Source organism: Zingiber officinale, chromosome 8A (genome assembly GCF_018446385.1).
Source record: "Zingiber officinale cultivar Zhangliang chromosome 8A, Zo_v1.1, whole genome shotgun sequence".
NCBI lineage: Eukaryota > Viridiplantae > Streptophyta > Magnoliopsida > Zingiberales > Zingiberaceae > Zingiber > Zingiber officinale.
In genome coordinates this window covers 114,863,529-114,877,279 of record NC_056000.1, presented here as the reverse complement: position 1 = coordinate 114,877,279, position 13,751 = coordinate 114,863,529, and positions in this window count along the sequence as shown.

The window sequence follows — 13,751 nt, the reverse complement described above, 5'->3', positions numbered from 1 at the left end:
CCTTAGAATTTTTTCAAAAATAATCAAGAGGAGAACAACTATGAACCACCGTCTCAGTTGGGAAGAATAGAGAAGATGTTAGAGGACATTCTAACCTTACAAGTTGAAAGGTGCAGGGCAATCCAGAGTAGAATGATAAGCACAACGATATAGATTCATCAAGTGTTAGGATGCCGACTCAACTTTCAACTTGAGAGGAGTCTCAAATGAGCGAATATAATAAGGGTGAAGGCATTGATGCATCAATTGAAGAAGAAGATTTAATTATGTCTTCCATTATTATTGATACTCTTGATGATAATGTTGATTGTAATATATTATGCCCCACTTATGATTATTTGGTTGATGAAAGTGTAGGGACTTTTACTATTAAAGTAAGGACCCAAGAATCATTTCCTTCAGTCACACAACCATTTGATATTGATGAAAGTGTAGGGACGTGTGCAGTTGAGGAAAATCCCCAAGAATCACCTCTTTTAGTAAGACTACCATTTGAGCCACTCCTACCCACATCAGAGAACATGTTTGATAATTTAGTCTCTTCGATAATTGGCAGTGGTAAGATTTTATTCAATATTTCTAAAGCTAATAACCAATATTTTTTGAGCATGTTGGTGGTAGGACATCTTTTGCACAACATTCAATTAAGGAGCAATATCGTTATGAGCCTTTGAAGGAGAACATTATTTTTGAGGAACTAATGACCCATTGCAAAAGGTTTCTAAAGTTTCTGATGCCTCTGAGGTCACGATTTAAGTGAACCAAATAAGGAGTCGAGCTAATGCCTTTAAACAAGCGCTTCTTGGGAGGCAACCCAAGTTTAATCTTGTTTTCATTTATGTTTTTAGTTTCTTTCTAATTTCTTTCCTTCATTCATAATAACTCTAATCCCTCTACTTAATGTTTCTTGTCTATTTCTTTTTGTAGGATTCTAAGTTATGGAGGATTGCAATTCACATATAGGGGTATTTTCAAAACATGAACGTCTCAACCATTTGGAGCTCACACTTGGTAACTTCTCTAACTTCAAAAACCTCCTCCATATATTATTTCTAGTTTTCATTGGGACAATGAAAAGTTTAAGTCTAGGGGGATGTTCATGTTTAGTGTAGTGTTTGTCATATTCCTTACTTTTTGCACATTTCTTGTTGCATAATAAAATTTTTCTAGTTGCATCATTCATCACAATATGACTGCTTATTCCTTAATGCAAAATACTAGCACATTTATTCTAGATTTTATATGGTTTATTGGTTACTTATGGTGCTAGTATGTTTAGTGATCTATCTTTTTCTATCTATGATAGCATGAAGTCAGCAATATTTTTACTGTAAGAGTTTAAGTATTGGCCTTATTTTAGGATCTCTACACTATACCTAGTTTTGATGGTAGGTAACTCTGAAAATAGTCATGATTCATAAAACTTAATTAGTATTAGTGTTTCTATGGTGATTCCTCAAACTATATTTTGGTAATTGGATGGGGCTGGAATCATGTCAGTTCATTTGGAAAAATTAAAATATCCCAGCATTTGTATTTATGTGCATCTGTGTTCAAGTGTTGCATCTTGTAATCACTTAGAAAAAATGATGATAAAAAAATGAATGAATAAGGGATATAAAAAATAGTTACGTTATCGTGAGTTGAAACTAGTAAGTTACCCCTTTGAGACTGAGTTAGATTACTGGGAAAATAACTGCTAAGTTTCTCTTGATATCGAGCATGCCTTTGAGACCATGGGTAGATTGAGGAAAATGAACCAAGCGTGTGGCAGGTAAGTGTCTATCGCCAGAAGCTCAAGGAACACAGTTTTATGATGACTTGACTAAGCTTAGTGATTGAAACTTGAAAAACTTAGACCACTATTACACTAAGCACGGAGAACTATTACTTAGGTCGCACTTAAACAATTTTTGTATCGTACTCACCAATGAAATCATTTAATAGGATTGGATTGACTTGCTAGAGATTATGATGCACTAATTAACCACATGAGTTTAGATACAGTTTTTGGTTGAGGATAAGCAAAAGTTTAAGTCTGGGGGTGTGATGTACGTAGATTATATACACTTTTATGTATATTTTGATACACATCTACTTGTATTTCAAGAACATAATCTATGTTTATTGTACCCTATTTCATTATAATGTCATTTTCTACTCCTTTTGTTTGGAGATCTACTTTTTTCTTATTTTGATTGATAGGACACGATTTAGAACAAAAACAAAGTTTAAATGGAGTTTAGAGCTTCCAAAGTGTCCAGGCCGGGAGGAACTCACACAGGCATGCAAAAACTAAGTTTTTTGATATTCTAGGTGTGTGGAATCCACACAGCAATGTGGAGGACTTGTGGAGGTCATGTGGAGGCCGTGTGTAATCCACACGGTCGTGTGAAATTTTTAGCACTGTAGATCGAAACTAAAATGACCATAACTTTGTGCTCAGTTGGATTTATGGGATATTCTTTATATAAAAATGTAGATAACTTCAAGATCTACAACTTTAATAAAGACATCAACTAGATAAAACCCCATCATGATGGTCTAAAAGATGTTGCAATGAGATATAGCCATGTAGAGTCATGCCAAGGGTCTTGCAAGGGGTGTGTGAAATCCACATGGTCGTATCAATCCACATGGGTAGTGTGGAAGTTCCAAAGAAGAAGAAGACTTTAGCCGTGTGGACCACATGGTCGTGTCACATTTCTAGAGAAGAAGAAGACTTAGTCGTGTGGACCACACGACCATGCCACCGGACCAGAGCCAAGATAGCATATGGTCGTGTGGATTCACACGACTGTGTCACAGCCTGAGTAATCTAGAGCTATAAAAGGGGGTTTTCTCCCCTTTTTCAAAAATCTTAGATCTTGGGGAAGGGTTCTCCCCCTTGGGGGAGCCCTAGGCTTCATCCTCGCTGATCTTCGTCGATCCGTCCACCTCCGGAGCAAGGGAACACTTACAAAGATGCCAGGCTTCAAAGATAAACACTCTCCTCTTTCTATTTCTATGTTTTAAGTTGTAGTTTTCTATTTTCATTGTCTTTTGGATTGTAATCCCTTGAGATAGAGTAGATCTCTAGATCTAAGATGTAGAAAATAGTTGTGATATAATTGTGGATGTATGAACTATGTATTTGGACATTTTCTTGGGCTATGAAGTGTTTATGTCATGATCTATGTGTGTTGTACCTTGTATATATTTGACAAAATGTGTGTGAGGTCAATTCATGTAGATGTAGGGTTTTGATCACCATGTAAAGGAAGAGCCTCGGATTATAAGACTATGGGACCTTGTGATAGAAGGTATCCCTTACTTTCTACAGTGCTTCCTTAAAATGGGGATCGATTCTCTACTAGGGAGGTTAATTATAGTTTGGAGGGTTCTCCTAAATTAATGTTAGGAAGTGACTTGTGTAATATAGGAACGTATGATCGCGGGGCCCTGTGATAGAGGGTAACCATTTAACCGAACTGTTGGGACCGTTGAACTGGCTAGAAGAGGGGTTGAATAGCTCTGCACAAAATAAATAGAAAATACTCTTCTCAGACTTAAATGAACACTTGCATAAATAAAATTAGAATAAACAACAAATAGAGACTCAAGGGATTTACTTAGTTATAACAGAGAAGTTGTTAATCTAAGGAAATGAAGTGCACTAAATGCTCCTTCAGTCGGAGAAGCCTCTTACAGCAGTGAAAACACAAAAATAAAGAAGCTAAACAAAAATGGAAAGCACGCAAGTGTTGTAAATGAAATTGCTTGTTGATGTTTAGGTTCTGGACTAAGACTGTATTTATAGTCTTGGTCGGGGCGCTTGGAAGGGTTTCGGGCGCCTAAAAGGGGATAAAACTTTATCCCTTTCACAATGGATCACGGTCAAACGCAATCTGGATAATATCGCATTCCGGGCGCCCGGACCCTTAAAGTCAACACTGTTGACTTTTTCTGGTTCGGGCCCTCTGCTCCGGTGCTGCTCGCCTCGGTCTGGGTCTTTCTTTCTGGCTCCGCTTGCTTGGGTGATTTCGGCCAACCGAAATAAGGCTCACCCGAAACCAATTTCGGCCTTCTCCTCGAGCAAGCTTCCGCTCCGGATTCTCATCCCTCGAACATCGTGCCTGTTCTTCTCATCCACCGATGTACTCTTCCGCAGCAACTCGTCCCTCAGACGTACCGAGCCCGTCAGCTCTTTCCCGTGTCGTCCTTCTCGGTAGCTGCGTTTTCTGCTCGACTTCCTGTGCTCCTAAGCCCCTGCACACTTAGACACAAGGATCAAAAACCAACATGACCTAACTTAACTTGTTTAATCACATCAAAATAACCTTCGGGTTCCAATAATCTCTCCTTTTTTGATGTGAGCAACCCAAGTTAAGATAGGGTAAACAAATAAAGTTAAAGCAAAAATAAATTTACAATAAAGCACAAAAAAAATAGGATATTAAATTTTAAGCTACCTCCCTCAAGACTTATAATCTTTTTCTTCTCCTCCTTTGATCACATAAAAAATGGGATACAATAAAAATCTAAAGGTAACTTTTACAAAACTCTGAATTTTCAAAAGATTTTTCAAAATTTCTAAGTAAACTCTGATTTTGGAAATATTAAAAATAATTTTGATAATGCTAATAATGCGATAATTTTAAAAACATTTTCTAAGTAAAAAATGAAAAATTTCCTCAGTTAAAGAAAATTTTCAAGAATTAATTTTTGTAGAAATCTTGGTAAAGTAAAAAAATATTTCTAAGTAAAAAAAAATTATAAGCAAAATACATTTTTAAAAAAAAACTTAAAAGAAACTTTAAGTAAAAAAAAGAATTTAAACCATTTCTAAGTTTTAAAAAAAAAATTCTAAAGAAAAATTTTCTAAGAAGTTAAGCAGATTTGCAAAAAAAAATTAGAATTTCTTAAAAAAAATAAATTACTATTCAAAGTATTATCTAATTTCAATTTTAATGTTTTATCAGTTAGTCAATTAAACATTTTATTTTAACATTTAGCTTCCAAACTGTGGCGAAGCACTAGGCCTTCTTGGTTAATCATTAACCACTTCTAGATAAAGCCGCATAAGGAAATTAAACGTTTAATTTTATCACTAAAAGCTCAAGGTCTAAATAAAGTTCAAGTTAGGCAAAACTTGGGAACCCAATATAGATTCTAGCCAACTAGATTGATTAGGTATTTCTCAGGGATATATTTCTTTGAAATATTTCTAATTTATCCTTTGTGATATCTAAAATACCAATTTAGGTTATTGAATTTTCTAAAACTCGTGTTATATGTGCATGCATTATTTTTCAAGTTACTTATTTCTTTTTGCAAAATATTATTTTCCAGTTTAATCTTGTGAAATTCTTCTTATGGGAAAGATTTTGTTAGAATTAATTTAAAATTTTTAATTTCTTTTTCAAGTTTGCAACAATCTTTTGTTAATAATTTCACAAACTTGAATAACTTGTCAGGTGGGAGAGATCGTACCTGACTTACCTCGTCGACTACGTTATCCATAGCTCCCCCTAAACTGTTGCTTTTTTCTAATGTAGCTCCCCCTTCATCGATGCTCTCGATGCTCATTTCGAATGAGCTTGGTTTGTGTTCATCTTCTTGATGACTTTCCATTAATGCAAGTTCGGAGAAAGCCTCGACTGTTGGTTGCTACTCGGAATACCGTCCTAGTTCCCCTGTACAAAAATTTGTACAAGCATAGAACTATCCTAGCTACCCATGTGCTCTACTGAAGTTAAATTTGGATTGCAAATGATGCTTATCATTATTAATCCAAATTATCCTTCAGAAGTTAAACTTGGATTGGAAATGATACTTAACATTTTTACTCCAAGTTTAACTGATGTGATCTTCCTAAGTTAAACCATATTACAGAAGTTATCAAATATCTATTTCGAAGATCGACTTTCAAGTTAAATATGGCGAGGCACTAGGCCTTCTTGGGTATGGGATCATCCACCATTTCCTAGACAAAGCCTCACAAAGAAATCAGATATTTAACTTCTTGCGGTAAACTAGGTTTAACTATAGAGACCTCAATAGAAGCACATTATCGAACATGAAATCAAAAAATAAAATCGATAACAAAAATGATAACTTAAAAACTGATAACCTCTTGTGTTTGGTTTTTCAAGATCTATACAAAAGATGAACTAATTATGATGCGGAAACTAATAACTAGTTATACCTCTTGTAGCTTATAGACTTCTTGATCTTCTGTCGTATTCCCCTCATTCTCTTGGACGTCTTGTGGGCGACGATCTTTCAAGATGAAATCCACTCAAGCTTCTTCCAAGGCTTCCAAGATCCGGCCACCAACTAACCTCCAAGGGATGATAGACAAGAGAGCTTCCTTCTCTTCTTCTTCTCCTTCAAGCAACCGGCCACCAAGAGATCTCCACACAAGATGTCGCCGGCCACCAAGAGAGAAAACAAAAGGAGAAGAGAGACGGACAAGGGCTGGCCACCAAGGATTGGAAGAGAGGAATAGAAGATGTGTTATCTCATGAAACACCCCTCCATCTCTTTTATAATCCTCGGTCTTGGCAAAAAAGAAAAGTTTTAAACATAATTAAAACTTCCTTATATTTCTTGCCAATGACTAAAAGGAAAGTTTTAAAACAAAAAAATTAAAACTTCCTTTAATGCTTGTCATGGCCGGCCACCTACTTGTGCTTCAAATAAGGAAAGTTTAAAACATAAAATTAAAACTTCCTTATTTGTTTCCGGTAAGAAATTTTAATTAAAAAATTTCTCTTTTAAATCCCTTGTTGGTTATAAAAGGAAAACTATATAAATTAAAATTTCTCTTTTAAAACATGTGGATGGTTACAAAAAAGGGAAGTTTTATCAAAAATTAAAATCTTTCTTTTAACTACAAATAAGGAAAGATATCAAACCTTTTTCTTAATCCTTTGTAGAAAGCTATAAAAGAAAAGATTTAAAATTTTAAAAACTCTCGTTTAAAACCATGGCTTCCACAAAAGGAAAGATTTTAAAAATTAAAACACCCTTTTAATTTTATGTGGCCGGCCACCTAGCTTGGGCTCCAAGCTTGGCCGACCATAAACATGGCTCCATCCTTTGGCTTGGCCGGCCCTAGCTTGGGCTCATGCATGGCTTGGATGACCACAACAAGATTGCTAAGAAGTTTGGCTCTAAGTGGATATAAGGCTTTATAAATAAGAGGCTACAACAGGGACCGAGAGGAGGAATTGATTTTGCTCTCCCGATGAGCTTGAGCTTCCCGTGTTCACCCCGAACACCCAACTCAAGTTCATCAATAATATCTCATTCCACTAAAGAGTTATTATTGCACTACCGCACCAATACCATATTATAATATGGGCTCCTTCTTATCATGAGTGTGTTAGTCTCCCTGTGTTTAAGATATCGAATGTCCACTGATTAAATAAGTTACTGACAACTCACTTAATTAATATCTAGCTCCAAGAGTAGTACCACTCAACCTTATTGTCATGTCGGACTAAGTCCACCTACAGGGTTTACATGACAATCCTTATGAGCTCCTCAAGGGGACATTATCAACCTAGATTACTAGGGCACAGTTTCATTCTATAATCAACAATACACCATATAAATAATATCATTTCCCAATTTATCGGACCTATTGATTTAACGAACTAAATCGCTCCCTTTGATAAATTAAAGAAATAAACATTAAGTATACATGTTTGTTATTATATCATGATTAAGAGTACACACTTCCATAATAATAGAGGTATTGTTCTTTTTAATAGTCAGTATAAAAAGAACAACCTCAAATGGTCATGCTCAATACACTCAGAGTGTACTAGTGTAATTTTATAATCAAGATAAACTAATACCAAATTATACTACAATCAATCCAATGGTTTGTCCCATTCCATTTTGATTGTGAGCAACTATTTATAATTTATAAGGAACTGATAACATGATCTTTTGTGTGACACCACCACCATGTTATCTTTAATATAAATTAAATGAACAATTACACTTAGCATATAAATGTAGATATTTGACTAATGTGATTCTTATTTCAAAATAAATGTTTATACAAAAGCTAGACTTTTAGTATACACTCTAACATCGACTTCCGATTCGGACAACGTATTGTCCCACGTTGCCTTTAGTGTCTTGTACTTATTTGTTTGGGCAGGCTTCTTTCCTTTGTCTTTATCCTTGTTCCTTAGCTTAGGGCAATTGTCCTTAATGTGTCCTTCTTCATTACAGTGGTAGCATCTGATTATCCTTTTCTTTCTACCCTGCAGATGGTTAGTTTTTCTTGATTTACATAACTTTTTAAAACGTCTTACCATCATCACTATTTCCTCATCGTCGAGAGAAGATTCTAACTCATGTTCGTCTCTTGTTACCTTGAGGGCGATGTTGTGCTTTGGCTCCTTCATACCTGCACATCTCGATTCATACACTTCAAAAGTTGAAAAGAATTCTTCTAAGGTAATAGATTCTAAGTCCTTAGAGATATAGAAGGCATCTACTAATGATGCCCATTTGGTATTCCTAGGGAATGCATTAAGAGAGTACCTTAGCGAATCTCGGTTACTTACCTTTTCTCCAAGATTCAAAAGTCCGATGATGATCTCCTTAGTCCTCAAGTGAAGATGTGCAATCGTTTCGTCTTCTTCAAGTCATAGGTTCGTCAGCTGGTTGCGGAGTAAGTCTCGTCTTACGAGCTTGGTCTCAGACGTCCCTTCGTGTAGCTCAAGGAATTTCTCCTAAAGCTCCTTAGCTGAGTTGTAGGTGCTAATCCGATTGACTTTTTATGGCAGAAGGTCACTTAGCAGATGGAATTCTGCTTTGTTGTTTGCCACGTAGTCGGTCTGCTCTTTCTTCGTCCACTAGTATTCTTCCTTTCTTTCAGGTGATACAAAACCGAACTTTATTATTAAAAGTAATTCAAAGTTGATTTTAAAAAATACCTTCATTCACTTTTTTCAGCTAGCGAACTCCCCCTCGAACTTCGGCGGGTATATGCTCGATCCAACCATCATCTTTACTTCGATCAGCGGTTAGTCCTCCTGAAGCATCTTGGCTCTCATACCACTTGTTGGGACCATTGGGCCGGCTAGAAGGGAGGTTGAATAGCCATGAACAAAATAAAACAGAAAATACCCTTCTCGGACTTAAATGAACACTTGCATAAATAAAATTAGAATAAACAAAAAACATAGGCTTAAGGAATTTACATGGTTACAACCAGGGAGATTGTTAATCCAAGAAAATGAAGCGCACTAAATACTCCTTCAGACGGAGAAGCCTCTTACAGCAGTGAAAGCACAAAAATGAAGAAGCTAAATAAAAATGGAAAGCGCACAAGTGCTGTAAATGAAATTGCTTGTTGATGTTTAGCTTCTGAACCAAGGCTGTATTTATAGCCTTGGTCGGGATATCTAGAAGGGTTCCAGGTGCCTGGAAAGGGATAAAACTTTATCTCTTTCACAACAAATTGTTGGTCCCCGTGGGTGTTTTGATGTGATCAACCAAGTTAGTTAGGTCCTGCTGTGTTTGATCCCTGTGTCTGAGTGTGCAGGAGCTTAGGAGCACAGGAAGTCGAGCGGAAGACGCAGCTAGTGAGAAGGACGGCACGGGAAAGGAGCCGGCAGGCTCGGTGCACCCGAAGGACGAGAGAGCTGCGGAAGAGTACTCCGGTGGGCGTGAAGAGCGTGCGCGGCGTTCGAGGGACGTTAAGCCGGGACGGAAGACTGCTCGAGGAGAAGGCCGGGAATTGGGTTCGGGTGAGCCCTATTCCGGTTGGCCACAATCACCCAAAAGATCAGAGCATCGGAAGCCAAAGCCGGAAAGAAGCAGTGCTGGAATCACTGCTCAAGGCGCCTTCAACAAGGTTGAATGCGCCTCCAGCTTGAAGGCGCCTTCAATCTGGTTGAAGGCGCCTTCAGCCTTGTTTAAGGCACCTTCAACTTGGTCAAATAGACTGTTCATGCGCGGATAAAGTTTTATCCACTGACCCAGCTTGGAGGCGCCTTAGACCCTCAATGGAGGCGCCTTGGAGCTTCGGGATAGAATTTTCAGGGACTATAAAAGGACCCCTGGAGCTAGGAATCAACAACAACTTAAGCAATCATTGTGTAGCCATTCCTAGCAATAGTTCTAAGCTTCCAAAGTGTAAAAGGCTTCTCCACCTTCAGCAAAGGAGATTTTTCTACTGAGCTTTTTCTACTGCCCTGGATTAACAACCTCCTTGGTTGTAACCAGGTTAAATCCTGTCTACTACTTAATTTCTATTTCCTTGCTTGTTTTAATTTTACTATTGCTTTTCTGAGTTGAAATCCGAGGAGGGTATATTTATTTTTGTTTTCAGCAATTCACCCCCTCTTGCCGGCCTCCGCTGCACCTACAATTGGTATCAGAGCCTGATCGCCTCAGAAGGACTAACCGCCAACTGAAGCACTACGATTAAGATGATGGCCGGAACAAATATACATCCCCCAAAGTTCGACGGAGACTTCGCCACATGGAAGCGCAAAATGGAGGTATTTTTTAAAACTGAATTTGACATTCTTTTAATAATGAAATATGGCTATGCAGTCCCAAAAGATAAGGAGGAAAATACCTGGATGAAAAAGGAACAAGCAGACTTCGTCACCAACGGGAAGGCTGAGTTCCATCTACTCAGCGTTTTGCCGCCTCAGGAGGTAAATCGGATCGGAAGCTACGACTCTGCAAAAGATCTCTGGGAAAAATTCCTGGAGCTCCACGAAGGCACCTCCAAAGCGAAGCTAGCAATATGCGACATCCTCCGGAACCAGTTGACGAACCTCCGGATGAACCAAGGCGAGAAGATAGTGCAGCTCCAAGCAAGGATCAAAGAGCTGATCACGCAACTAACTAATCTTGGAGAAGAGGTAACAAACCGGGACTCTATCCGGTACGCGCTCAACGCCTTCCCCAGAACTCCAGAGTGGGCTTCCTTAGTAGATGCATACTACATCTCTAAGGACCTCGAGGTAAGTACTTTAGAACAATTGTTTTCGACTTTTGAACTTCACGAATCTCGAGTTTCAGAGCCCAATGGAGTAGAGAAGACCAATCAGAACATAGCCCTAAAGGCAAAAGTAAACAGTTCTAACTCCGATGCCTCAGTCGATGAATCCGAAGCGGCACTACTGGTAAGACGCTTTAATAAGTTTTTCAGTACTAACAAATTTAAATTGTAGAGGCATCATCGAAAGAAGAGGACGGTTCGTTGCTACAACTGTAACGAAGAGGGGCACATCAAAGATGACTGCCGAAAGCTAAAGAGAAAGGAAAAAGAAAGGGAAAAGTCAAAATACAAGAAACCAGAACCCTCCAAGCACAAGAACTTGAAGGCTACCTGGTCAGATTCGTCATCCTCTGAGTTAGACATCGAAGAATTCTCGGGGTTAGTGCTAATGGCAAACCATCAACCGGAAGAAGACTCAAGCTAAGAAATGAGCATGGATGACAGGGGAGGTTCATCAGAAGAGGAAAGCTGCAGTGAAGGGGGAGCGTCACTGAGTCAGGTAAGTAAGGTACGCAATCTAACCCCAACTCAGTATTTTCACTTTATTAAAGCACTTTCTAAAGAGTTAGATCAATTAGAAAAAGAAAATGAGCATTTAAAATTAGAAAATGCAAAGTTGAAAAATGAAATTGAAAGTTTGAAACATGATGCATGCTTAAATAAATTTTCAAACTCAAAATTAAGAACTTATGGAAAATTGAACTGGTACATTAGAAACCATCAGGGTTAACTTAGAAAAGTGCCCAAAATTTATGTGCCCCCTAAATATCTGATTAATCCAGTAGGAAGGAACTTCTATTGGATTCCAAAATCTGTGCTAAATTAATTTCTTTTAAGTTAAAAGTTTTAAAGTGAGAAAATTAAACATTGAAATTCTTTATGGAAGCTTTGTCTAAGGAAGTGGTTGTTGCTCCAATGACCAAGAAGACCTAGTGCCTCGCCACGACCTGGAAGCTGAAATATTGAAATAAAATGTTTAATTAACTTTCTGAAAAAGCATTAAAATCAAGAATTAAATAATGCTTTGAAAGTTTATCAAATATTTTTTAAATAAATAAAAATTTTCTTTTACTTAGAAAGTTTTTTTAAAAAAATTCTAACTTAAAAATTTTTTTTTTAACAATTCAAAATTTTAGTTTACTTAGAATTTTTTTTTAATTAACTTAGAATTTTTTTTTAAATTCTAAAAATTCATTTTTACTCAGAATTTTTTTCTACCTTAATATTCTCTTGTTGGAACCCCATTTTTGCTATGATCAAAGGGGGAGAGAAAGGTACAAGTTTAGGGGGAGTTAGAAAGTTTAAAATTTTAAAATTGGGTTGCAATATTATTTATTGCAAATTTATACTTAAATATGTTTAGTAATTTCCTTTAAAATTACTATTTATGTCTATTTTTAACCCTAACTTGAACTTGGGTTGATGCACATCAAAAAGGGGGAGATTGTTGGTCCCCGTGGGTGTTTTGATGTGATCAACCAAGTTGGTTAGGTCCTGCTGTGTTTGATCCCTGTGTCTGAGTGTGCAGGAGCTTAGGAGCGCAGGAAGTTGAGCGGAAGACGCAGCTAGTGAGAAGGACGGCACGGGAAAGGAGCCGACGGGCTCGGTGCGTCCGAAGGACGAGAGAGGTGCGGAAGAGTACTCCGGTGGGCGTGAAGAGCGTGCACGACGTTTGAGGGACGTTAAGCCGAGATGGAAGACTGCTCGAGGAGAAGGCCGGGAATTAGGTTCGGGTGAGCCCTATTCCGGTTGGCCACAATCACCCAAAAGATCATAGCATCAGAAGCCAAAGCCGGAAAGAAGCAGTGCTGGAATCACTGCTCAAGGCTCCTTCAACAAGGTTGAAGGCGCCTCCAGCTTGAAGGCACCTTCAATCTGGTTGAAGGCGCCTCAAGCTGGTTGAAGGCGCCTTCAGCCTTGTTTAAGGCGCCTTCAACCTGGTCAAATAGACCGTTCGTGCGCGGATAAAGTTTTATCCGTTGACCCAGCTTGGAGGGGCCTTAGACCCTCAATGGAGGCGCCTTGGAGCTTCAGGATAGAATTTCCAGGGACTATAAAAGGACCCCTGGACCTAGGAATCAACAACAACTTAAGCAATCATTGTGTAGTCATTCCTATCAGTAGTTCTAAGCTTCCAAAGTGTAAAAGGCTTCTCCACCTTCAGCAAAGGAGATTTTTCTACTAAGCTTTTTCTATTGCCCTGGATTAACAACCTCCTTGGTTGTAACCAGGTTAAATCCTGTCTACTACTTAATTTCTATTTCCTTGCTTGTTTTAATTTTACTATTGCTTTTCTGAGTTGAAATCCGAGGAGGGTATATTTATTTTTGTTTTCAGCAATTCACCCCCCTCTTGCCGGCCTCCACTGCACCTACACAAATCATGGCCAAATGTGATATGGATAATATCGCATTCCTAGCGGCTGGAAGGGTTCCTGACGCCAGGACTGATTCCGAGCACCTGGACTGATTCCGAGAGCCCGGACTAATTCCAGGCGCCCGGACTGATTCCGGGCGCCCAAACCCTTAAAGTCAACACTGTTGGCTTTTTCTGGTCCAGGCCCTCTGCTCCGGTGCTGCTCGCCTGAGTCCAGGTCTTCCGCTCTAGCGCCGCTTGCTTGGGTGATTTCGGCCAACCGAAATAAGGCTCACCTGAACCCAATTTCGACCTTCTCCTCGAGCAAGCTTCCGCTCCGGCTACTCGTCCCTAGAACGTCGCGTATGTT